We start from the raw sequence: 26,782 nt of genomic DNA on the forward strand, positions 1-26,782 counted from the left end.
TCTAAGACTGGACTCACAGGAAAGGTTCAAATCAGAGAAAGTTAGTGTGTCAGTCCTCTTGTACTTAAGTCGGCATTGTGCCTTTTGTATTAAATTCGGATGCTATTTCTGTGTTTCATCGTCAATCAGAAGGCCCAAGTGATACAGTAAACCGGAAGTGAAGCCTCGGAATCTAACACTTGACTCACAGGAGAGGTTCAAATCATAGAATGTTAGAGTGTCAGTCCTCTTGTACTTAAGTCGGCATTGTGCCTTTTGTATTAAAATCGGATGCAATTTCTGTGTTTCATCGTCAATAAGATAGTCGAAGGGATACAGTAAACCTGAAGTGAAGCATCGGAATCTAAAACTGGTCTCACAGGAGAGGTTCAAATCAGAGAAAGTTAGAGTGTCAGTCCTCTTGTACTTAAGCCGGCATTGTGCCTTTTGTATTAAATTCGGATGCAAATTTTTGTGTTTCATCGTCAATAAGAAGGTCCAAGTGATACAGTAAACCTGAAGCGAAGCATCGGAATCTAAAACTGGACTCACAGGAGAGGTTAAAATCATAGAAAGTTAGAGTGTCAGTCCTCTTGTACTTAAGTCGGCATTCTGCCTTTTGTATTAAATTCGGATGTAATTTCTGTATTTCATCGTGAATAAGATGGTCCAAGGGATACAGTAAACCTGAAGTGAAGCATCGGAAATCTACAACTGGACCCACAGAAAAGGTTCAAATCATAGAAAGTTAGAGTGTCAGTCCCCTTGTACTTAAGTCGGCATTGTGCCTTTTGTATTAAACTCTGATTTAATTTCTGTGTTTCATCGTTAATAAGCAGGTCCAAGGGCTACAGTAAAACTGAAGTGAAGCATCGGAATCTAAAACGGGGCTCACAGGAGTGGTTCAAATCATAGAAAGTTAGAGTGTCAGTCCTCCTGTACTTAAGTCGGAATTGTGCCTTTTGTATTAAATTCGGATGCAATTCCTGTGTTTCATCGTCAATAAGATGGTCCAAGGGATACAGTAAACCTGAAGTGAAGCCTCGGAATCTAACACTGGACTCACAGGAGAGGTTCACATCATAGAAAGTTAGAGTGTCAGACCTCTTGTACTTAAGTCGGCTTTGTGCCTTTTGTATTAAATTCGGATGCGATTTCTGTGTTTCATCGTCAATCAGAAGGTCCAAGTGATACAGTAAACCGGAAGTGAAGCCTCGGAATCTATCACTGGACTCACAAGAGAGGTTCAAATCATAGAATGTTAGAGTGTCGGTCCTCTTGTACTTAAGTCGGCATTGTGCCTTTTGTATTAAAATCGAATGCAGATCATGTGTTTCATCGTCAATAAGAAAGTCAAAGGCATACAGTAAACCTGAAGTGAAGCATCGGAATCTAAAACTGGACTCACAGGAGTGGTTCAAATCAGAGAAAGTTAGAGTGTCAGTCCTCTTGTACTTCAGTCGGCAATGTGACTTTTGTATGAAATTCGGATGCAATTTCTGTGTTTCATCGTCAATAATTAGGTCCAAGGGATACAGTAAACCTGAAGTGAAGCATCGGAATCTAAAACTGGCCTCACAGGAGTGGCTCAAATCATAGAAAGTTAGAGTGTCTGCCTTCTTGTACTTAAGTCGGCATTGTGCCTTTTGTATTAATTTCGGATGCAATATTTGTGTTTCATCGTCAATAAGAAGGTCCAAGTGATACAGTAAACCTGAAGTGAAGCATCGGAATCTAAAACTGGACCCACAGGAGAGGTTCACATCATAGAAAGTTAGAGTGTCAGTCCTCTTGTACTGAAGTCGGCATTGTGCCTTTTGTATTAAATTCGGATGCAATTTCTGTGTTTCATCGTCAATAAGAAGGTCCAACGGATACAGTAAGCCTGAAGTGAAGCGTCGGAATCTAACACTGGACTCACAGGAGAGGTTCAAATCATAGAAAGTTAGAGTGTCAGTCCTCTTGTACTTAAGGCATCATTGTGCCTTTTGTATTAATCTCGGATGCAATTTCTGTGTTTCATCGTCAATAAGAAGGTCCAAGGGATACAGTAATCCTGAAGTGAAGCCTCAGCAACAAAAACTTGAATCACAGGAGAGGTTCGAATCATAGAAAGTTAGAGTGTCAGTCCTCTTGTACTTAAGTCGGCATTGTGCCTTTTGTATTAAAATCGGATGCAATTTCTGTGCTTCATCGTCAATAAGAAGGTCCAAGAGATACAGTAAACCAGAAGTGAAGCATCGGAATCTAAGACTGGACTCACAGGAAAGGTTCAAATCAGAGAAAGTTAGTGTGTCAGTCCTCTTGTACTTAAGTCGGCATTGTGCCTTTTGTATTAAATTCGGATGCAATTTCTGTGTTTCATCGTCAATCAGAAGGTCCAAGTGATACAGTAAACCGGAAGTGAAGCCTCGGAATCTAACACTTGACTCACAGGAGAGGTTCAAATCATAGAATGTTAGAGTGTCAGTCCTCTTGTACTTAAGGCGGCATTGTGCCTTTTGTATTAAAATCGGATGCAATTTCTGTGTTTCATCGTCAATAAGATAGTCGAAGGGATACAGTAAACCTGAAGTGAAGCATCGGAATCTAAAACTGGTCTCACAGGAGAGGTTCAAATCAGAGAAAGTTAGAGTGTCAGTCCTCTTGTACTTAAGCCGGCATTGTGCCTTTTGTATTAAATTCGGATGCAAATTTTTGTGTTTCATCGTCAATAAGAAGGTCCAAGTGATACAGTAAACCTGAAGCGAAGCATCGGAATCTAAAACTGGACTCACAGGAGAGGTTAAAATCATAGAAAGTTAGAGTGTCAGTCCTCTTGTACTTAAGTCGGCATTCTGCCTTTTGTATTAAATTCGGATGTAATTTCTGTATTTCATCGTGAATAAGATGGTCCAAGGGATACAGTAAACCTGAAGTGAAGCATCGGAAATCTACAACTGGACCCACAGAAAAGGTTCAAATCATAGAAAGTTAGAGTGTCAGTCCCCTTGTACTTAAGTCGGCATTGTGCCTTTTGTATTAAACTCTGATTTAAGGGGATACGGAATCACCTATCCCCGCAATGTTAATATATGCCTACTATAGGGAACATTTTCTCACAAACTACTGGAGACAGAGAGGTAAAAATTTTACTGTATGTGCATTCATATGTTACAACAATACTGAAACAACAGTTTATTGTCAAAGTATTTTCTTACAGAGATATTGTACATTTATTTTTAAGTAAATTTTTTCCATCGCTTTTTACTAGACTATCACCCCTAAGTCTTTTGTAAATCAAGTAATTAAAAAATCGTTGTTTCAGTATGTAATAGGGACCTATGTCACTACGTCATAAAAATTTCAGACTTCTAGGTTGACCAGTACCTGAGATAATGTTCCTAGATGAAGTAAAAAGTAAACTTACGGGAAACGGAGAAAGAAGATTAAAACATTCCTGATCCGTAGCTAATACCCCCTTCACAGTCTTCATAATCATCTTCAAGTCTTCTTTTGGCACCCCTCTGCACCTGTCTTGCTTTTTTCACTAATGTCTTGATTATATTATCAGCATGCCTTAGTCTGTGCTGATCTAAAAAGAACATAGCACGTACCATACGGGAACCAACACACATACCCAACTTTTGAAGGACCTGGCATTTAGTTATATTTCCAAGATTGAAGGTTGCCACAGCATCATACACACCAAAATGTAGTGTATTAATTCCGACAAACACTGTTTTTGGGAGACGATGCCATATCACACTATTCAAGCACTCGTTGGGGTTCTGCGTTTTTCCGTGAAGACATTTCATCAGAAGACTTCTGTCTGCCAGATCTCTGAAAATGGGCTTTATTTCTGCCATGGTGGCTGATGGTAGACTGTGGTGGTGAATGTATTTCTCTCCTGTTGTTAGTCCCCTATTGTATTTACACCAGCTGTTTTCACCTTTGGGGCACAAACCATGTTGCGGATGCTCATCCGTGGATGCGGTGTGGAAATATAAAGCCCATATAGCTCTCCTCATTTCTTCAAGATTGCCTGTATTTTGCCTGATTGCAAGGCCATAGCAGTTCTGAATGTGGTTTATTATGGAATCAGTCAATCTTCCTCTGCCATCCAAGGTTTTCCCATCATCTAGTTTTTTCCCTTTCATAACTGATTTTAACCTTCTCAGCCTGGCACCCATTCTCTTCTGCACATGTCCTATACATTCAAGTTTGCTTATATTTACACTGTTCCCATATGGTTTGCTTTCCAAAACTTCTTTGAATGCTTTAGAGTCACCATCTCCCAGATATTTGACATAGCGAACATTATACCACTGTGAAGAGCGATGAAAAATTTTCTTCACCCCAGCAACCTCCATGCCACCACTACTACCATAATAATTAGCAATACAGTCATCACTGTGTTCATTTTTCAGCCTGCCTGTGCACCTACAGTATTTAGACATTATTGCAACATCAATAACCTTGCCAGTATCAACACTAGTTGCTGTTACAACACCATTGTTGGAGGTGTGGCCCCTTTTCTGCCACGTGCCATCAAACGCCACTGTGAGGTCACGACTGCCGTCATTTTCTTCCACTGCTTCTTCCACAGCAACCTGCATTGACTTCTGTGCTACATCTTCAACTGCAGATCCTAGTACATAATTGTAAGCTTCAAACTTTGAAGGTGCACTTGGAAGATTTAGAACACCACATAGCATATCACCAGCTGCTTTGCCATTACCAATTGCTCGCAATCCATAAACTAACCTAATATTTACACTATAAAGTTCAGTTTTCTTGTATCCATTATTTACAGTTACTGAAACCGAACTTGGAAACTTACAGCTGTATTTACAAACACTGCATATTAAATTAAACTGGGCAGCCAGGCCAACATGGGATTCTACTTTCAGAGAAACGTTTCCATGACATTTTTTGCAGCACAAACTGTTTTCAAGAGCTTCACACAATAAATTCGTATCAATGAGTTCAAAAACTTCATTCCCTCTATCAAGTAAATTATATTTCTCTTCCAAATCTCTTAGTTTTTTATGAGAAGCACTGTTTTCATTTGGTGTAAGTTCGTTCGGCAAATCAGTAATAAGTGGATTCACATTTTCCAACAGTGATGATGATGAACTGCTTTGCTTTGCTAATGAATCATTATTTCTTTTCTTTTGCCAGTTCACACGCTTTTTAAATACTTTTGCTTTAGCTCTAGGCATTTTCACTGCGAAAAATGAAGCACTAAATACGAAATAACTCAACAACAACTACTTTCTTATATCACACTGTTTACAAAACAGTCCCGCCACAAAGTCAAAGAGTAACTTGAGGAAACCAGAGAGAAACATTTTCGGGCAACTAGTGTATAAATAGTCGCTGGAAACCGGGATATTTGAATTCATGTCACTTTAAAGGTACTGCCAAAAAGTTCATGGTCAGCCACGAGAGACGTGTATAACTAAAGCGCAATACCCGATCTCACAAATATATAAAAATAAAATAGTTATAATTGTAGTAGAGCTATGTATGATACGTCATTTTAAAGAGGAAACATGGCAGAATATAATACGCCAATAAAAAAAAATTCGATTTTTTAACCCAAAATCTGATTCCGTATCCCCTTAATTTCTGTGTTTCATCGTTTATAAGCAGGTCCAAGGGCTACAGTAAAACTGAAGTGAAGCATCGGAATCTATAACGGGGCTCACAGGAGTGGTTCAAATCATAGAAAGTTAGAGTGTCAGTCCTCCTGTACTTAAGTCGGAATTGTGCCTTTTGTATTAAATTCGGATGCAATTCCTGTGTTTCATCGTCAATAAGAAGGTCCAAGGGATACAGTAAACCTGAAGTGAAGCCTCGGAATCTAACACTGGACTCACAGGAGAGGTTCACATCATAGAAAGTTAGAGTGTCAGACCTCTTGTACTTAAGTCGGCTTTGTGCCTTTTGTATTAAATTCGGATGCGATTTCTGTGTTTCATCGTCAATCAGAAGGTCCAAGTGATACAGTAAACCGGAAGTGAAGCCTCGGAATCTATCACTGGACTCACAGGAGAGGTTCAAATCATAGAATGTTAGAGTGTCGGTCCTCTTGTACTTAAGTCGGCATTGTGCCTTTTGTATTAAAATCGAATGCAGATCATGTGTTTCATCGTCAATAAGAAAGTCAAAGGCATACAGTAAACCTGAAGTGAAGCATCGGAATCTAAAACTGGACTCACAGGAGTGGTTCAAATCAGAGAAAGTTAGAGTGTCAGTCCTCTTGTACTTCAGTCGGCAATGTGACTTTTGTATGAAATTCGGATGCAATTTCTGTGTTTCATCGTCAATAATTAGGTCCAAGGGATACAGTAAAACTGAAGTGAAGCATCGGAATCTAAAACTGGCCTCACAGGAGTGGCTCAAATCATAGAAAGTTAGAGTGTCTGCCTTCTTGTACTTAAGTCGGCATTGTGCCTTTTGTATTAATTTCGGATGCAATATTTGTGTTTCATCGTCAATAAGAAGGTCCAAGTGATACAGTAAACCTGAAGTGAAGCATCGGAATCTAAAACTGGACCCACAGGAGAGGTTCACATCATAGAAAGTTAGAGTGTCAGTCCTCTTGTACTGAAGTCGGCATTGTGCCTTTTGTATTAAATTCGGATGCAATTTCTGTGTTTCATCGTCAATAAGAAGGTCCAAGGGATACAGTAAGCCTGAAGTGAAGCGTCGGAATCTAACACTGGACTCACAGGAGAGGTTCAAATCATAGAAAGTTATAGTGTCAGTTCTCTTGTACTTAAGGCATCATTGTGCCTTTTGTTTAAAATCAGATGCAATTTCTGTGTTTCATCGTCAATAAGAAATTGCAAGGGATACAGTAAACCTGAAGTGAAGCATCGGAATCTAAAACTGGACCCACAGGAGAGGTTCAAATCAGAGAAATTTAGAGTGTCAGTCCCCTTGTACTTAAGTCGGCATTGTGCCTTTTGTATTAAATTCTGATGTAATTTCTGTGTTTCATCGTTTATAAGCAGGTCTAAGGGATACAGTAAAACTGAAGTGAAGCATCGGAATCTAAAACGGGACTCACAGGAGTGGTTCAAATCATAGAAAGTTAGAGTGTCAGTCCTCTTGTACTTCAGTCGGCATTGTGCCTTTTGCATTAAATTCGGATGCAATTTCTGTGTTTCATCGTCAATAAGATGGTCCAAGGGATACAGTAAACCTGAAGTGAAACATCGGAATCTACAACTGGACCCACAGGAAAGGTTCAAATCATAGAAAGTTAGAGTGTCTGTCCTCTTGTACTTAAGTCGGCATTGGGCCTTTTGTATTAATTTCGGATGCAATTTCTGTGTTTCATTGTCAATAAGAAGGTCCAATGTATACAGTAAACCTGAAGTGAAGCCTCGGCAACAAAAACTGGACTCACAGGAGAGGTTCAAATCAGAGAAAGTAATGTGTCAGTCCTCTTGTACTTAAGTCGGCATTGTGCCTTTTGTATTAAATTCGGATGCAATTTCTGTGTATCATCGTCAATAAGAACGTCCAAGTGATACAGTAAACCGGAAGTGAAGCCTTGGAATCTAACACTTGACTCACAGGAGAGGTTCAAATCATAGAATGTTAGAGTGTCAGTCCTCTTGTACTTAAGTCGGCATTGTGCCTTTTGTATTAAAATCGGATGCAATTTATGTGGTTCATCGTCAATAAGATAGTCGAAGGGATACAGTAAACCTGAAGTGAAGCATCGGAATCTAAAACTGGTCTCACAGGAGAGGTTCAAATCAGAGAAAGTTAGAGTGTCAGTCCTCTTGTACTTAAGCCGGCATTGTGCCTTTTGTATTAAGATCGGATGCAAATTTTTGTGTTTCATCGTCAATAAGAAGGTCCAAGTGATACAGTAAACCTGAAGCGAAGCATCGGAATCTAAAACTGGACTCACAGGAGAGGTTAAAATCATAGAAAGTTAGAGTGTCAGTCCTCTTGTACTTAAGTCGGCATTCTGCCTTTTGTATTAAATTCGGATGTAATTTCTGTATTTCATCGTGTATAAGATGGTCCAAGGGATACAGTAAACCTGAAGTGAAGCATCGGAAATCTACAACTGGACACACAGAAAAGGTTCAAATCATAGAAAGTTAGAGTGTCAGTCCCCTTGTACTTAAGTCGGCATTGTGCCTTTTGTATTAAACTCTGATTTAATTTCTGTGTTTCATCGTTTATAAGCAGGTCCAAGGGCTACAGTAAAACTGAAGTGAAGCATCGGAATCTAAAACGGGACTCACAGGAGTGGTTCAAATCATAGAAAGTTAGAGTGTCAGTCCTCCTGTACTTAAGTCGGAATTGTGCCTTTTGTATTAAATTCGGATGCAATTCCTGTGTTCATCGTCAATAAGAAGGTCCAAGGGATACAGTAAACCTGAAGTGAAGCCTCAGAATCTAACACTGGACTCACAGGAGAGGTTCACATCATAGAAAGTTAGAGTGTCAGACCTCTTGTACTTAAGTCGGCTTTGTGCCTTTTGTATTAAATTCGGATGCAAATTCTGTGTTTCATCGTCAATCAGAAGGTCCAAGTGATACAGTAAACCGGAAGTGAAGCCTCGGAATCTAACACTGGACTCACAGGAGAGGTTCAAATCATAGAATGTTAGAGTGTCAGTCCTCTTGTACTTAAGTCGGCATTGTGCCTTTTGTATTGAAATCGAATGCAGATCATGTGTTTCATCGTCAATAAGAAAGTCAAAGGCATACAGTAAACCTGAAGTGAAGCATCGGAATCTAAAACTGGACTCACAGGAGTGGTTCAAATCAGAGAAAGTTAGAGTGTCAGTCCTCTTGTACTTCAGTCAGCAATGTGACTTTTGTATGAAATTCGGATGCAATTTCTGTGTTTCATCGTCAATACTTAGGTCCAAGGGATACAGTAAACCTGAAGTGAAGCATCGGAATCTAAAACTGGCCTCACAGGAGTGGCTCAAATCATAGAAAGTTAGAGTGTCTGCCTTCTTGTACTTAAGTCGGCATTGTGCCTTTTGTAATAATTTCGGATGCAATATTTGTGTTTCATCGTCAATAAGAAGGTCCAAGTGATACAGTAAACCTGAAGTGAAGCATCGGAATCTAAAACTGGACCCACAGGAGAGGTTCACATCATAGAAAGTTAGAGTGTCAGTCCTCTTGTACTTAAGTCGGCATTGTGCCTTTTGTATTAAATTCGGATGCAATTTCTGTGTTTCATCGTCAATAAGAAGGTCCAAGGGATACAGTAAGCCTGAAGTGAAGCGTCGGAATCTAACACTGGACTCACAGGAGAGGTTCAAATCATAGAAAGTTAGACTGTCAGTCCTCTTGTACTTAAGTCATCATTGTGCCTTTTGTATTAAAATCAGATGCAATTTCTGTGTTTCATCGTCAATAAGAAAGTCCAAGGGATACAGTAAACCTGAAGTGAAGTATCAGAATCTGAAACTGGACTCACAGGAGAGGTTCAAATAATAGAAAGTTAGAGTGTCAGTCCTCTTGTGCTTAAGTCGGCATTGTGCCTTTTGTATTAAATTCGGATGCAATTTCTGTGTTTCATCGTCAATAAGAAGGTCCAAGGGATACAGTAAAGCTGTAGTGAAGCATCGGAATCTAAAACTGGAATCACAGGAGAGGTTCAAATCATAGAAAGTTAGAGTGTCGGTCCTCTTGTACTTAAGCCGGCATTGTGCCTTTTGTATTAAATTCGGATGCAATTTCTGTGTTTCATCGTCAATAAGAAGGTCCAAGGGATACAGTAAACCTGAAGTGAAGCCTCGGAATCTAACACTGGAACCACAGGAGAGGTTCACATCATAGAAAGTTAGAGTGTCAGACCTATTGTACTTAAGTCGGCATTGTGCCTTTGTATTAAATTCGGATCCAATATCTGTGTTTCATCGTCAATAAGAAGGTCCAAGGAATAAAGTAAACCTGAAGTGAAGCCTCGGAATCTAACACTGGACTCACAGGAGAGGTTCAAATCATAGAAAGTTAGAGTGTCAGTCCTCTTGTACTTAAGTCATCATTGTGCCTTATGTATTAAAATCAGATGCAATTTCTGTGTTACATCGTCAATAAGAAAGTCCAAAGAATACAGTAAACCGGAAGTGAAGCATCGGAATCTAAAACTGGACCCACAGGAGAGGTTCAAATCAGAGAAATTTAGAGAGTCAGTCCTCTTGTACTTAAGTCGGCATTGTGCCTTTTGTATTAAATTCGGATGCAATTTCTGAGTTTCATCGTCAATAAGAAGGTCCAAGGGATACAGTAAAGCTGAAGTGAAGCATCGGAATCTAAAACTGGAATCACAGGAGAGGTTCAAATCATAGAAAGTTAGAGTGTTGGTCCTCCTGTACTTAAGCCGGCATTGTGCCTTTTGTATTCAATTCGGATGCAATTTCTGTGTTTTATCGTCAATAAGAAGATCCAAGGGATACAGTAAACCTGAAGTGAAGCATCGGAATCTAAAACTGGGCTCACAGGAGAGGTTCAAATCAAAGAAAGTTAGAGTGTCAGTCCTCTTGTACTTAAGTCGGCAATGTGCTTCTTGTATTAAATTCGGATGCAATTTCTATGTTTCATCGTCAATAATAAGGTCCAAGGGATACATCAAACGTGAAGTGAAGCATCGGAATCTAAAACTGGCCTCACAGGAGTGGTTCAAATCACAGAAAGTTAGAGTGCCTGTCCTCTTGTACTTAAGTCGGCATTGTGCCTTTTGTATTAATTTCGGATGCAATTTCTGTGTTTCATCGTCAATAAGAAGGTCCAATGTATACAGTAAACCTGAAGTGAAGCCTCGGCAACAAAAACTGGACTCACAGGAGAGGTTCAAATCAGAGAAAGTAATGTGTCAGTCCTCTTGTACTTAAGTCGGCATTGTGCCTTTTTTATTAAATTCGGATGCAATTCCTGTGTTTCATCGTCAATAAGAAGGTCCAAGGGATACATTAAACCTGAAGTGAAGCATCAAAATCTAAAACTGGCCTCACAGGAGTAGTTCAAATCACAGAAAGTTAGAGTGTCAGACCCCTTGTACTTAAGTCGGCTTTGTGCCTTTTGTATTAAATTCGGATGCGATTTCTGTGTTTCATCGTTTATAAGCAGGTCTAAGGGATACAGTAAAACTGAAGTGAAGCATCGGAATCTAAAACGGGACTCACAGGAGTGGTTCAAATCATAGAAAGTTAGAGTGTCAGTCCTCTTGTACTTCAGTCGGCATTGTGCCTTTTGCATTAAATTCGGATGCAATTTCTGTGTTTCATCGTCAATAATAAGGTCCAAGGGATACAGTAAACCTGAAGTGAAGCATCAGAATCTAAAACTGGCCTCACAGGAGTGGCTCAAATCATAGAAAGTTAGAGTGTCTGTCTTCTTGTACTTAAGTCGGCATTGTGCCTTTTGTATTTTTTCCGATGCAATATTTGTGTTTCATCGTCAATAAGAAGGTCCCATGGATACAGTAAACCTGAAGTGAAGCCTCGGCAACAAAAACTGGACTCACAGGAGAGGTTCAAATCACAGAAAGTTAGAGTGTCAGTCCTCTTGTACTTAAGTCGGCATTGTGCCTTTTGTATTAAATTCGGATGCGATTTCTGTGTTTCATCGTCAATAAGAAGGTCCAAGGGATACAGTAAACCTGAAGTGAAGCATCGGAATCTAAAACTGGACCCACAGGAGAGGTTCACATCATAGAAAGTTATAGTGTCAGTACTCTTGTACTTAAGTCGGCATTCTGCCTTTTGTATTAAATTCGGATGCAATTTCTGTGTTTCATCGTCAATATGAAGGTCCAAGGGATACAGTAAGCCTGAAGTGAAGCGTCGGAATCTAACACTGGACTCACAGGAGAGGCTCAAATCATAGAAAGTTAGAGTGTCAGTCCTCTTGTACTTAAGGCATCATTGTGCCTTTTGTATTAAAATCAGATGCAATTTCTGTGTTTCATCGTCAATAAGAAATTGCAAGGGATACAGTAAACCTGAAGTGAAGCATCGGAATCTAAAACTGGACCCACAGGAGAGGTTCAAATCAGAGAAATTTAGAGTGTCAGTCCCCTTGTACTTAAGTCGGCATTGTGCCTTTTGTATTAAATTCTGATGTAATTTCTGTGTTTCATCGTTTATAAGCAGGTCTAAGGGATACAGTAAAAATGAAGTGAAGCATCGGAATCTAAAACGGGACTCACAGGAGTGGTTAAAATCATAGAAAGTTAGTGTGTCAGTCCACTTGTACTTAAGTCGGCATTGTGCTTTTGTATTAAATTCGGATGCAATTTCTGTGTTTCATCGTCAATAAGAAGGTCCAAGGGTTACAGTAAACCTGAAGTGAAGCCTCGGAATCTAACACAGGACTCACAGGAGAGGTTCACATCATAGAAAGTTAGAGTGTCAGTCCTCTTGTACTTAAGTCGGCATTGTGCCTTTTGTATTAAATTCGGACGCAATGTCTGTGTTTCATCGTCAATAAGAAGGTCCAAGGGATACAGTCAATCAGAAGTGAAGCATCGGAATCTAAAACTGGACTCACAGGAGAGGTTCAAATCAGAGAAAGTTAGTGTGTCTGTCCTCTTGTACTTAAGTCGGCATTGTGCCTTTTGTATTAATCTCGGATGCAATTTCTGTGTTTCATCGTCAATAAGAAGGTCCAAGGGATACAGTAACCCTGAAGTGAAGCCTCAGCAACAAAAACTTGACTCACAGGAGAGGTTCAAAGCATAGAAAGTTAGAGTGTCGGTCCTCTTGTACTTAAGTCGGCATTGTGCCTTTTGTATTAAAATCGGATGCAATTTCTGTGTTTTATCGTCAATAAGAAGATCCAAGGAATACAGTAAACCAGAAGTGAAGCATCGGAATCTAAAACTGGACTCACAGGAGAGGTGAAAATCATAGAAAGTTAGAGTGTCAGTCCTCTTGTACTTAAGTCAGCATTGTGCGTTTTGTATTAAATTCGGATGCAATTTCTGTGTTTCATCGTCAATAAGAAGGTCCAAGGAATACAGTAAACCTGAAGTGAAGCCTCGGAATCTAACACTGGACTCACAGGAGAGGGTCAAATCATAGAAAGTTAGAGTGTCAGTCCTCTTGTACTTAAGTCATCATTGTGCCTTATGTATTAAAATCAGATGCAAATTCTGTGTTTCATCGTCAATAAGAAAGTCCAAAGGATACAGTAAACCTAAAGTGAAGCATCGGAATCTAAACTGGACCCACAGGAGAGGTTCAAATCAGAGAAAGTTAGAGTGTCAGTCCTCTTGTACTTAAGTCGGCATTGTGCCTTTTGTATTAAATTCGGATGCAATTTCTGTGTTTCATCGTCAATAAGAAGTTCCAAGGGATACAGTAAAGCTGAAGTGAAGCATCGGAATATAAAACTGGAATCACAGGAGAGGTTCAAATCATAGAAAGTTAGAGTGTTGGTCCTCTTGTACTTAAGCCGGCATTGTGCCTTTTGTATTCAATTCGGATGCAATTTCTGTGTTTTATCGTCAATAAGAAGATCCAAGGGATACAGTAAACCTGAAGTGAAGCCTCGGCAACAAAAACTGGACTCACAGGAGAGGTTCAAATCAGAGAAAGTAATGTGTCAGTCCTCTTGTACTTAAGTCGGCATTGTGCCTTTTGTATTAAATTCGGATGCAATTTCTGTGTATCATCGTCAATAAGAAGGTCCAAGGGATACAGTTAACGTGAAGTGAAGCTTCGGAATCTAAAACTGGCCTCACAGGAGTGGTTCATATCATAGAAAGTTAGAGTGTCTGTCCTCTTGTACTTAAGTCGGCATTGTGCCTTTTGTATTAATTTCGAATGCAATATTTGTGTTTCATCATCAATAAGAAGGTCCAATGGATACAGTAAACCTGAAGTGAAGCCTCGGCAACAAAAACTGGACTCACAGGAGAGGTTCAAATCACAGAAAGTTAGAGTGTCAGTCCTCTTGTACTTAAGTAGGCATTGTGCGTTTTGTATTAAATTCGGATGCAATTTCTGTGTTTCATCGTCATTAAGAAGGTCCAAGGGATACAGTAAACCTGAAGTGAAGCCTCGGAATCTAACACTGGACTAACAGGAGAGGTTCAAATCATAGAAAGTTAGACTGTCAGTCCTCTTGTACTTAAGTCATCATTGTGCCTTTTGTATTAAAATCAGATGCAATTTCTGTGTTTCATCGTCAATAAGAAGGTCCAAGGGATACAGTAAAGCTGAAGTGAAGCATCGGAATCTAAAACTGGAATCACAGGAGAGGTTCAAATCATAGAAAGTTAGAGTGTCGGTCCTCTTGTACTTAAGCCGGCATTGTGCCTTTTGTATTAAATTCGGATGCAATTTCTGTGTTTCATCGTCAATAAGAAGGTCCAAGGGATACAATAAACCCGAAGTGAAGCCTCGGAATCTAACACTGGAACCACAGGAGAGGTTCACATCATAGAAAGTTAGAGTGTCAGACCTATTGTACTTAAGTCGTCATTGTGCCTTTGTATTAAATTCGGATGCAATTTCTGTGTTTCATCGTCAATAAGAAGGTCCAAGGAATACAGTAAACCTGAAGTGAAGCCTCGGAATCTAACACTGGACTCACAGGAGAGGTTCAAATCATAGAAAGTTAGAGTGTCAGTCCTCTTGTACTTAAGTCATCATTGTGCCTTATGTATTAAAATCAGATGCAAATTCTGTGTTTCATCGTCAATAAGAAAGTCCAAAGGATACAGTAAACCTGAAGTGAAGCATCGGAATCTAAACTGGACCCACAGGAGAGGTTCAAATCAGAGAAAGTTAGAGTGTCAGTCCTCTTGTACTTAAGTCGGCATTGTGCCTTTTGTATTAAATTCGGATGCAATTTCTGTGTTTCATCGTCAATAAGAAGTTCCAAGGGATACAGTAAAGCTGAAGTGAAGCATCGGAATATAAAACTGGAATCACAGGAGATGTTCGAATCATAGAAAGTTAGAGTGTCAGTCCTCTTGTACTTAAGTCGGCAATGTGCCTTTTGTATTAAATTCGGATGCAATTTCTGTGTTTCATCGTCAATAAGAAGGTCCAATGTATACAGTAAACCTGAAGTGAAGCCTCGGCAAAAAAAACTGGACTCACAGGAGAGGTTCAAATCAGAGAAAGTAATGTGTCAGTCCTCTTGTACTTAAGTCGGCATTGTGCCTTTTTTATTAAATTCGGATGCAATTTCTGTGAATCATGGTCAATAAGAAGGTCCAAGGGATACAGTTAACCTGAAGTGAAGCTTCAGAATCTAAAACTGGCCTCACAGGAGTGGTTCAAATCATAGAAAGTTAGAGTGTCTGTCCTCTTGTACTTAAGTCGGCATTGTGCCTTTTGTATTAATTTCGAATGCAATATTTGTGTTTCATCGTCAATAAAAACGTCCAATGTATACAGTTAACCTGAAGTGAAGCTTCAGAATCTAAAACTGGCGTCACAGGAGTGGTTCAAATCATAGAAAGTTAGAGTGTCAGTCCTCTTGTACTTAAGTCGGCATTGTGCCTTTTTTATTAAATTCGGATGCAATTTCTGTGTATCATGGTCAATAAGAAGGTCCAAGGGATACAGTTAACCTGACGTGAAGCTTCAGAATCTAAAACTGGCCTCACAGGAGAGGTTCAAATCACAGAAAGTTAGAGTGTCAGTCCTCTTGTACTTAAGTCGGCTTTGTGCGTTTTGTATTAAAATTGGAAGCAATTTCTGTGTTTCATCGTCAATAAGAAGGTCCAAGGGATACAGTAAACCTGCAGTGAAGCATCGGAATCTAAAACTGGACTCACAGGAGAGATTCAAATCAGAGAAAGTTAGAGTGTCAGTCCTCTTGTACTTAAGCCGGCATTGTGCCTTTTGTATTGAATTCGGATGCAATTTCTGTGTTTCATCGCCAATAAGAAGGTCCAAGGGATGCAGTAAACCTGAAGTGAAGTATCGGAATCTAAAACTGGACTCACAGGAGAGGTTCAAATCATAGAAAGTTAGAGTGTCAGTCCTCTTGTACTTAAGTCGGCATTGTGAATTCTGTATTAAATTGGGATGCAATTTCTGTGTTTCATCGTCAATAAGAAGGTCCAAGGGATACAGTAAACCTGAAGTGAAGCATCGGAATCTACAACTGGACCCACAGGAAAGGTTCAAATCATAGAAAGTTAGAGTGTCATTCCTCTTGTACTTAAGTCGGCATTGTGCCTTTTGTATTAAAATCGGATGCAATTTCTGTGCTTCATCGTCAATAAGAAGGTCCAAGGGATACAGTAAACCTGAAGTGAAGCATCGGAATCTAAAACTGGACTGACAGGAGAGGTTCAAATCAGAGAAAGTTAGTGTGTCAGTCCTCTTGTACTTAAGTCTGCATTGTGCCTTTTGTAATTAATTCGCATGCAAATTCTGTGTTTCATCGTCAATCAGAAGTCCAAGTGATACAGTAAACCGGAAGTGAAGCCTCGGAATTTAACACTGGACTCACAGGATAGGTTCAAATCATAGAAAGTTAGAGTGTCATTCCTCTTGTACTTAAGTCGGCATTGTGCCTTTTGTATTAAAATCGGATGCAATATCTGTCTTACATCGTCAATAAGAAAGTCGAAGGGATACAGTAAACCTGAAGTGAAGCATCGGAATCTAAAACTGGACTCACAGGAGAGGTTCAAATCAGAGAAAGTTAGGGTGTCAGTCCTCTTGTACTTAAGTCGGCATTGTGCCTTTTGTATTAAATTCGGATGCAATTTCTGTGTTTCATCGTCAATCAGAAGGTCCAAGTGATACAGTAAACCGGAAGTGAAGCCTCGGAATCTAACACTGGACTCACAGGAGAGGTTCAAATCATAGAATGTTAGGGTGTCAGTCCTCTTGTACTTAAGTCGCCGTTGTGCTTTTGTATTAAAATCGAAAGCAGATTATGTGTTTCATCGTCAATAAGAAAGTCGAACTGATACAGTAAACCTGAAGTGAAGCATCGGAATCTAGAACTGGACTCACAGGAGAGGTTCAAATTAGAGAAAGTTAGAGTGTTAGCCCTCTTGTACTTAAGTCGGCAATGTGCCTTTTGTATTAAATTCGGATGCGATTTCTGTGTTTCATCGTCAATAAGAAGGTCCAAGGGATACAGTAAACCTGAAGTGGAGCATCGGAATCTAAAACTGGACTCACAGGAGAGGTTAACATCATAGAAAGTTAGAGTGTCAGTCCTCTTGTACTTAAGCCGGCATTGTGCCTTTTGTATTAAATTCGGATGCAATTTCTGTGTATTATCGTCAATAAGAAGGTCCAAGGGATACAGTAAACCTGAAGTGAAGCATCGGAATCTAAAACTGGGCTCACAGGAGAGTTTCAAATCATAGAAAGTTAGAGTGTCAGTCCTCTTGTACTTAAGTCGGCATTGTGCCTTTTGTATTAAAATCGGATGCAATTTCTGGGCATCATCGTCAATAAGAAGGTCCAATGGATACAGTAAACCTGAAGTGAAGCCTCGGCAACAAAAACTGGACTCACAGGAGAAGTTCAAATCACAGAAAGTTAGATTGTGAGTCCTCTTGTACTTAAGTCGGCATTGTGCCTATTTGTATTAAATTAGGATGCGATTTCTGTGTTTCATCGTCAATAAGAAGGTCCAAGGGATACAGTAAACCTGAAGTGGAGCATCGGAATCTAAAACTGGACTCACAGGAGAGGTTCAAATCATAGAAAGTTAGAGTGTCAGTCCTCTTGTACTTAAGTCGGCATTGTGCCTTTCGTATTAAAATCGGATGCAATTTCTGGGCTTCATCGTCAATAAGAAGGTCCAATGGATACAGTAAACCTGAAGTCAAGCCTCGGCAACAAAAACTGGACTCACAGGAGAGGGTCAAATCACAGAAAGTTAGAGTGTCAGTCCTCTTGTACTTAATTCGGCAATGTGCCTTTTGTATTAAATTCGGATGCGATTTCTGTGTTTCATCGTCAATAATAATGTCCAAGGGATACAGTAAACCTGAAGTGAAGCATCGGAAACTAAAACTGGCCTCACAGGAGTGGTTCAAATCATAGAAAGTTAGAGTGTCTGTCCTCTTGTAATTAAGTCGGCATTGTGCCTTTTGTATTAAATTAGGATGCGATTTCTGTGTTTCATAGTCAATAAGAAGGTCCAAGGGATACAGTCAAGCTAAAGTGAAGCATCGGAATCTAAAACTGGAATCACAGGAGAGGTTCAAATCATAGAAAATTAGAGTGTCAGTCCTCTTGTACTTAAGCCTGCATTGTGCATTTTGTATTGAATTCGAATGCAATTTCTGTGTTTTATCGTCAATAAGAAAGTCCAAGGGATACAGTAAACCTGAAGTGGAGCATCGGAATCTAAAACTGGACTCACAGGAGAGGTTCAAATCATAGAAAGTTAGAGTGTCAGTCCTCTTGTACTTAAGCCGGCATTGTGCCTTTTGTATTAAATTCGGATGCAATTTCTGTGTTTCATCGCCAATAAGAAAGTCGAAGGGATACAGTAAACCTGAAGTGAAGCATCGGAATCTAAAACTGGACTCACAGGAGAGGTTCAAATCGTAGAAAGTTAGAGTGTCAGTCCTCTTGTACTTAAGCCGGCATTGTGCCTTTTGTATTAAATTCGGATGCAATTTCTGTGTTTCATCGTCAATAAGAAGGTCCAAGGCACAGTAAACCTGAAGTGAAGCATCGGAATCTAAAACTGGACTCTCAGGAGAGGTTCAAATCATAGAAAGTTAGAGTGTCAGTCCTCTTGTACTTAAGTCGGCATAGTGCCTTTTGTATTAAATTAGGATGCAATTTCTGTGTTTCATCGGCAATAAGGAGGTCCAAGGGATACAGTAAACCTGAAGTGAAGCATCGGAATCTACAACTGGACCCACAGGAAAGGTTCAAATCATAGAATGATAGAGTGTCAGTCCACTTGTACTTAAGTCGGCATTGTGCCTTGTGTATTAAATTCGGATGTAATTTCTGTGTTTCATCGTTTATAAGCAAGTAGAAGGGATACAGTAAACCTGAAGTGAAGCATCGGAATCTAAAACGGGACTCACAGGAGTGGTTCAAATCATAGAAAGTTAGAGTGTCAGCCCTCTTGTACTTAAGTCGGCATTGTGCCTTTTGTATTAAATTCGGATGCAATTTATGTGTTTCATCGTCAATAAGAAGTTCCAAGGGATACAGTAAACCTGAAGTGAAGCCTCGGAATCTAACACTGGACTCACAGGAGAGGTTCACATCATAGAAAGTTAGAGTGTCAGTCCTCATGTACTGAAGTCGGCATTGTGCCTTTTGTATTAAATTCGGATGCAATTTCCGTGTTTCATCGTCAATAAGAAGGTCCAAGGGATACAGTACACCTGAAGTGAAGCCTCGGAGTCTAACACTGGATTCACAGGAGAGGTTCAAATCATAGAAAGTTAGAGTGTCAGTCCTCTTGTACTTAAGTCATCATTGTGCCTTATGTATTAAAATCGGATGCAATTTCTGTGTTTCATTGTCAATAAGAGAGTCCAAGGGATACAGTAAACCTGAAGTGAAGCATCGGATTTTAAAACTGGACTCACAATAGAGGTTCAAATCAGAGGACGTTAGAGTGTCAGTCCTCTTGTACTTAAGTCGGCATTGTGCCTTTTGTTTTAAATTCGGATGCAATTTCTGTGTTTCATCGTCAATAAGAAGGTCCAAGGGATACAGTCAAGCTAAAGTGAAGCATCGGAATCTAAAACTGGAATCACAGGAGAGGTTCAAATCATAGAAAGTTAGAGTGTCAGTCCTCTTGTACTTAAGCCGGCATTGTGCATTTTATATTGAATTCGGATGCAATTTCTGTGTTTTATCGTCAATAAGAAGTTCCAAGGGATACAGTAAACCTGAAGTGAAGCATCGGAATCTAAAACTGGGCTCACAGGAGAGGTTCAAATCATAGAAAGTTAGAGTGTCAGTCCTCTTGTACTTAAGTCGGCAATGTGCCTTATGTATGAATTTCGGATGCGATTTCTGTGTTTCATCGTCAATAATAATGTCCAAGGGATACAGTAAACCTGAAGTGAAGCATCGGAAACTAAAACTGGCCTCACAGGAGTGGTTCAAATCATAGAAAGTTAGAGTGTCTGTCCTCTTGTAATTAAGTCGGTATTGTGCCTTTTGTATTAAATTAGGATGCGATTTCTGTGTTTCATAGTCAATAAGAAGGTCCAAGGGATACAGTCAAGCTAAAGTGAAGCATCGGAATCTAAAACTGGAATCACAGGAGAGGTTCAAATCATAGAAAGTTAGAGTGTCAGTCCTCTTGTACTTAAGCCGGCATTGTGCATTTTATATTGAATTCGGATGCAATTTCTGTGTTTTATCGTCAATAAGAAGTTCCAAGGGATACAGTAAACCTGAAGTGAAGCATCGGAATCTAAAACTGGACTCACAGGAGAGGTTCAAATCGTAGAAAGTTAGAGTGTCAGTCCTCTTGTACTTAAGCCGGCATTGTGCCTTTTGTATTAAATTCGGATGCAATTTCTGTGTTTCATCGTCAATAAGAAGGTCCAAGGCACAGTAAACCTGAAGTGAAGCATCGGAATCTAAAACTGGACTCTCAGGAGAGGTTCAAATCATAGAAAGTTAGAGTGTCAGTCCTCTTGTACTTAGGTCGGCATAGTGCCTTTTGTATTAAATTAGGATGCAATTTCTGTGTTTCATCGGCAATAAGAAGGTCCAAGGGCTACAGTAACCCTGAAGTGAAGCATCGGAATCTACAACTGGACCCACAGGAAAGGTTCAAATCATAGATTGATAGAGTGTCAGTCCACTTGTACTTAAGTCGGCATTGTGCCTTGTGTATTAAATTCGGATGTAATTTCTGTGTTTCATCGTTTATAAGCAAGTAGAAGGGATACAGTAAACCTGAAGTGAAGCATCGGAATCTAAAACGGGACTCACAGGAGTGGTTCAAATCATAGAAAGTTAGAGTGTCAGTCCTCTTGTACTTAAGTCATCATTGTGCCTTATGTATTAAAATCGGATGCAATTTCTGTGTTTCATTGTCAATAAGAAAGTCCAAGGGATACAGTAAACCTGAAGCGAAGCATCGGATTTTAAAACTGGACTCACAATAGAGGTTCAAATCAGAGGAAGTTAGAGTGTCAGTCCTCTTGTACTTAAGTCGGCATTGTGCCTTTTGTTTTAAATTCGGATGCAATTTCTGTGTTTCATCGTCAATAAGAAGGTCCAAGGGATACAGTCAAGCTAAAGTGAAGCATCGGAATCTAAAACTGGAATCACAGGAGAGGTTCAAATCATAGAAAGTTAGAGTGTCAGTCCTCTTGTACTTAAGTCGCCGTTGTGCTTTTGTATTAAAATCGAATGCAGATTATGTGTTTCATCGTCAATAAGAAAGTCGAACTGATACAGTAAACCTGAAGTGAAGCATCGGAATCTAAAACTGGACTCACAGGAGAGGTTCAAATTAGAGAAAGTTAGAGTGTTAGCCCTCTTGTACTTAAGTCGGCAATGTGCCTTTTGTATTAAATTCGGATGCAATTTCTGTGTTTCATCGTCAATAAGAAGGTCCAAGTGATACAGTAAACCTGAAGTGAAGCCTCGGAATCTAACACTGGACTCACAGGAGAGGTTCACATCACAGAAAGTTAGAGTGTCAGTCCTCCTGTACTGAAGTCGTCATTGTGCCTTTTGTATTAAATTCGGATGCAATTTCTGTGTATTATCGTCAATAAGAAGGTCCAAGGGATACAGTAAACCTGAAGTGAAGCATCGGAATCTAAAACTGGGCTCACAGGAGAGTTTCAAATTATAGAAAGTTAGAGTGTCTGTCCTCTTGTACTTAAGTCGGCATTGTGCCTTTTGTATTAAAATCGGATGCAATTTCTGGGCATCATCGTCAATAAGAAGGTCCAATGGATACAGTAAACCTGAAGTGAAGCCTCGGCAACAAAAACTGGACTCACAGGAGAAGTTCAAATCACAGAAAGTTAGATTGTCAGTCCTCTTGTACTTAAGTCGGCATTGTGCCTATTTGTATTAAATTAGGATGCGATTTCTGTGTATCATCGTCAATAAGAAGGTCCAAGGGATACAGTAAACTTGAAGTGGAGCATCGGAATCTAAAACTGGACTCACAGGAGAGGTTCAAATCATAGAAAGTTAGAGTGTCAGTCCTCTTGTACTTAAGTCGGCATTGTGCCTTTCGTATTAAAATCGGATGCAATTTCTGGGCTTCATCGTCAATAAGAAGGTCCAATGGATACAGTAAACCTGAAGTCAAGCCTCGGCAACAAAAACTGGACTCACAGGAGAGGGTCAAATCACAGAAAGTTAGAGTGTCAGTCCTCTTGTACTTAATTCGGCAATGTGCCTTTTGTATTAAATTCGGATGCGATTTCTGTGTTTCATCGTCAATAATAATGTCCAAGGGATACAGTAAACCTGAAGTGAAGCATCGGAAACTAAAACTGGCCTCACAGGAGAGGTTCAAATCATAGAAAGTTAGAGTGTCAGTCCTCTTGTACTTAAGTCGGCATTGTGCCTTTTGTATTAAAATCGGATGCAATTTCTGGGCATCATCGTCAATAAGAAGGTCCAATGGATACAGTAAACCTGAAGTGAAGCCTCGGCAACAAAAACTGGACTCACAGGAGAAGTTCAAATCACAGAAAGTTAGATTGTGAGTCCTCTTGTACTTAAGTCGGCATTGTGCCTATTTGTATTAAATTAGGATGCGATTTCTGTGTTTCATCGTCAATACGAAGGTCCAAGGGATACAGTAAACCTGAAGTGGAGCATCGGAATCTAAAACTGGACTCACATGAGAGGTTCAAATCATAGAAAGTTAGAGTGTCAGTCCTCTTGTACTTAAGTCGGCACTGTGCCTTTCGTATTAAAATCGGATGCAATTTCTGGGCTTCATCGTCAATAAGAAGGTCCAATGGATACAGTAAACCTGAAGTCAAGCCTCGGCAACAAAAACTGGACTCACAGGAGAGGGTCAAATCACAGAAAGTTAGAGTGTCAGTCCTCTTGTACTTAATTCGGCAATGTGCCTTTTGTATTAAATTCGGATGCGATTTCTGTGTTTCATCCTCAATAATAATGTCCAAGGGATACAGTAAACCTGAAGTGAAGCATCGGAAACTAAAACTGGCCTCACAGGAGTGGTTCAAATCATAGAAAGTTAGAGTGTCTGTCCTCTTGTAATTAAGTCGGCATTGTGCCTTTTGTATTAAATTAGGATGCGATTTCTGTGTTTCATAGTCAATAAGAAGGTCCAAGGGATACAGTCAAGCTAAAGTGAAGCATCGGAATCTAAAACTGGAATCACAGGAGAGGTTCAAATCATAGAAAATTAGAGTGTCAGTCCTCTTGTACTTAAGCCTGCATTGTGCATTTTGTATTGAATTCGAATGCAATTTCTGTGTTTTATCGTCAATAAGAAAGTCCAAGGGATACAGTAAACCTGAAGTGGAGCATCGGAATCTAAAACTGGACCCACAGGAGAGGTTCAAATCATAGAAAGTTAGCGTGTCAGTCCTCTTGTACTTAAGCCGGCATTGTGCCTTTTGTATTAAATTCGGATGCAATTTCTGTGTTTCATCGCCAATAAGAAAGTCGAAGGGATACAGTAAACCTGAAGTGAAGCATCGGAATCTAAAACTGGACTCACAGGAGAGGTTCAAATCGTAGAAAGTTAGAGTGTCAGTCCTCTTGTACTTAAGCCGGCATTGTGCCTTTTGTATTAAATTCGGATGCAATTTCTGTGTTTCATCGTCAATAAGAAGGTCCAAGGCACAGTAAACCTGAAGTGAAGCATCGGAATCTAAAACTGGACTCTCAGGAGAGGTTCAAATCATAGAAAGTTAGAGTGTCAGTCCTCTTGTACTTAAGTCGGCATAGTGCCTTTTGTATTAAATTAGGATGCAATTTCTGTGTTTCATCGGCAATAAGAAGGTCCAAGGGATACAGTAAACCTGAAGTGAAGCATCGGAATCTACAACTGGACCCACAGGAAAGGTTCAAATCATAGAATGATAGAGTGTCAGTCCACTTGTACTTAAGTCGGCATTGTGCCTTGTGTATTAAATTCGGATGTAATTTCTGTGTTTCATCGTTTATAAGCAAGTAGAAGGGATACAGTAAACCTGAAGTGAAGCATCGGAATCTAAAACGGGACTCACAGGAGTGGTTCAAACCATAGAGAGTTAGAGTGTCAGCCCTCTTGTACTTAAGTCGGCATTGTGCCTTTTGTATTAAATTCGGATGCAATTTATGTGTTTCATCGTCAATAAGAAGTTCCAAGGGATACAGTAAACCTGAAGTGAAGCCTCGGAATCTAACACTGGACTCACAGGAGAGGTTCACATCATAGAAAGTTAGAGTGTCAGTCCTCATGTACTGAAGTCGGCATTGTGCCTTTTGTATTAAATTCGGATGCAATTTCCGTGTTTCATCGTCAATAAGAAGGTCCAAGGGATACAGTACACCTGAAGTGAAGCCTCGGAGTCTAACACTGGATTCACAGGAGAGGTTCAAATCATAGAAAGTTAGAGTGTCAGTCCTCTTGTACTTAAGTCATCATTGTGCCTTATGTATTAAAATCGGATGCAATTTCTGTGTTTCATTGTCAATAATAATGTCCAAGGGATACAGTAAACCTGAAGTGAAGCATCGGAAACTAAAACTGGCCTCACAGGAGTGGTTCAAATCATAGAAAGTTAGAGTGTCTGTCAACTTGTAATTAAGTCGGCATTGTGCCTTTTGTATTAAATTAGGATGCGATTTCTGTGTTTCATAGTCAATAAGAAGGTCCAAGGGATACAGTCAAGCTAAAGTGAAGCATCGGAATCTAAAACTGGAATCACAGGAGAGGTTCAAATCATAGAAAATTAGAGTGTCAGTCCTCTTGTACTTAAGCCTGCATTGTGCATTTTGTATTGAATTCGAATGCAATTTCTGTGTTTTATCGTCAATAAGAAAGTCCAAGGGATACAGTAAACCTGAAGTGGAGCATCGGAATCTAAAACTGGACCCACAGGAGAGGTTCAAATCATAGAAAGTTAGCGTGTAAGTCCTCTTGTACTTAAGCCGGCATTGTGCCTTTTGTATTAAATTCGGATGCAATTTCTGTGTTTCATCGCCAATAAGAAAGTCGAAGGGATACAGTAAACCTGAAGTGAAGCATCGGAATCTGAAACTGGACTCACAGGAGAGGTTCAAATCGTAGAAAGTTAGAGTGTCAGTCCTCTTGTACTTAAGCCGGCATTGTGCCTTTTGTATTAAATTCGGATGCAATTTCTGTGTTTCATCGTCAATAAGAAGGTCCAAGGCACAGTAAACCTGAAGTGAAGCATCGGAATCTAAAACTGGACTCTCAGGAGAGGTTCAAATCATAGAAAGTTAGAGTGTCAGTCCTCTTGTACTTAAGTCGGCATAGTGCCATTTGTATTAAATTAGGATGCAATTTCTGTGTTTCATCGGCAATAAGAAGGTCCAAGGGATACAGTAAACCTGAAGTGAAGCATTGGAATCTACAACTGGACCCACAGGAAAGGTTCAAATCATAGAATGATAGAGTGTCAGTCCACTTGTACTTAAGTCGGCATTGTGCCTTGTGTATTAAATTCGGATGTAATTTCTGTGTTTCATCGTTTATAAGCAAGTAGAAGGGATACAGTAAACCTGAAGTGAAGCATCGGAATCTAAAACGGGACTCACAGGAGTGGTTCAAATCATAGAGAGTTAGAGTGTCAGCCCTCTTGTACTTAAGTCGGCATTGTGCCTTTTGTATTAAATTCGGATGCAATTTATGTGTTTCATCGTCAATAAGAAGTTCCAAGGGATACAGTAAACCTGAAGTGAAGCCTCGGAATCTAACACTGGACTCACAGGAGAGGTTCACATCATAGAAAGTTAGAGTGTCAGTCCTCATGTACTGAAGTCGGCATTGTGCCTTTTGTATTAAATTCGGATGCAATTTCCGTGTTTCATCGTCAATAAGAAGGTCCAAGGGATACAGTACACCTGAAGTGAAGCCTCGGAGTCTAACACTGGATTCACAGGAGAGGTTCAAATCATAGATAGTTAGAGTGTCAGTCCTCTTGTACTTAAGTCATCATTGTGCCTTATGTATTAAAATCGGATGCAATTTCTGTGTTTCATTGTCAATAAGAAAGTCCAAGGGATACAGTAAACCTGAAGTGAAGCATCGGATTTTAAAACTGGACTCACAATAGAGGTTCAAATCAGAGGAAGTTAGAGTGTCAGTCCTCTTGTACTTAAGTCGGCATTGTGCCTTTTGTTTTAAATTCGGATGCAATTTCTGTGTTTCATCGTCAATAAGAAGGTCCAAGGGATACAGTCAAGCTAAAGTGAAGCATCGGAATCTAAAACTGGAATCACAGGAGAGGTTCAAATCATAGAAAGTTAGAGTGTCAGTCCTCTTGTACTTAAGCCGGCATTGTGTAATTTATATTGAATTCGGATGCAATTTTTGTGTTTTATCGTCAATAAGAAGTTCCAAGGGATAGAGTAAACCTGAAGTGAAGCATCGGAATCTAAAACTGGGCTCACAGGAGAGGTTCAAATCATAGAAAGTTAGAGTGTCAGTCCTCTTGTACTTAAGTCGGCAATGTGCCTTATGTATGAATTTCGGATGCGATTTCTGTGTTTCATCGTCAATAATAATGTCCAAGGGATACAGTAAACCTGAAGTGAAGCATCGGAAACTAAAACTGGCCTCACAGGAGTGGTTCAAATCATAGAAAGTTAGAGTGTCTGTCCTCTTGTAATTAAGTCGGTATTGTGCCTTTCGTATTAAATTAGGATGCGATTTCTGT

This window comes from Schistocerca serialis, chromosome 3 (genome assembly GCF_023864345.2).
Source record: "Schistocerca serialis cubense isolate TAMUIC-IGC-003099 chromosome 3, iqSchSeri2.2, whole genome shotgun sequence".
Taxonomy (NCBI): domain Eukaryota; kingdom Metazoa; phylum Arthropoda; class Insecta; order Orthoptera; family Acrididae; genus Schistocerca; species Schistocerca serialis.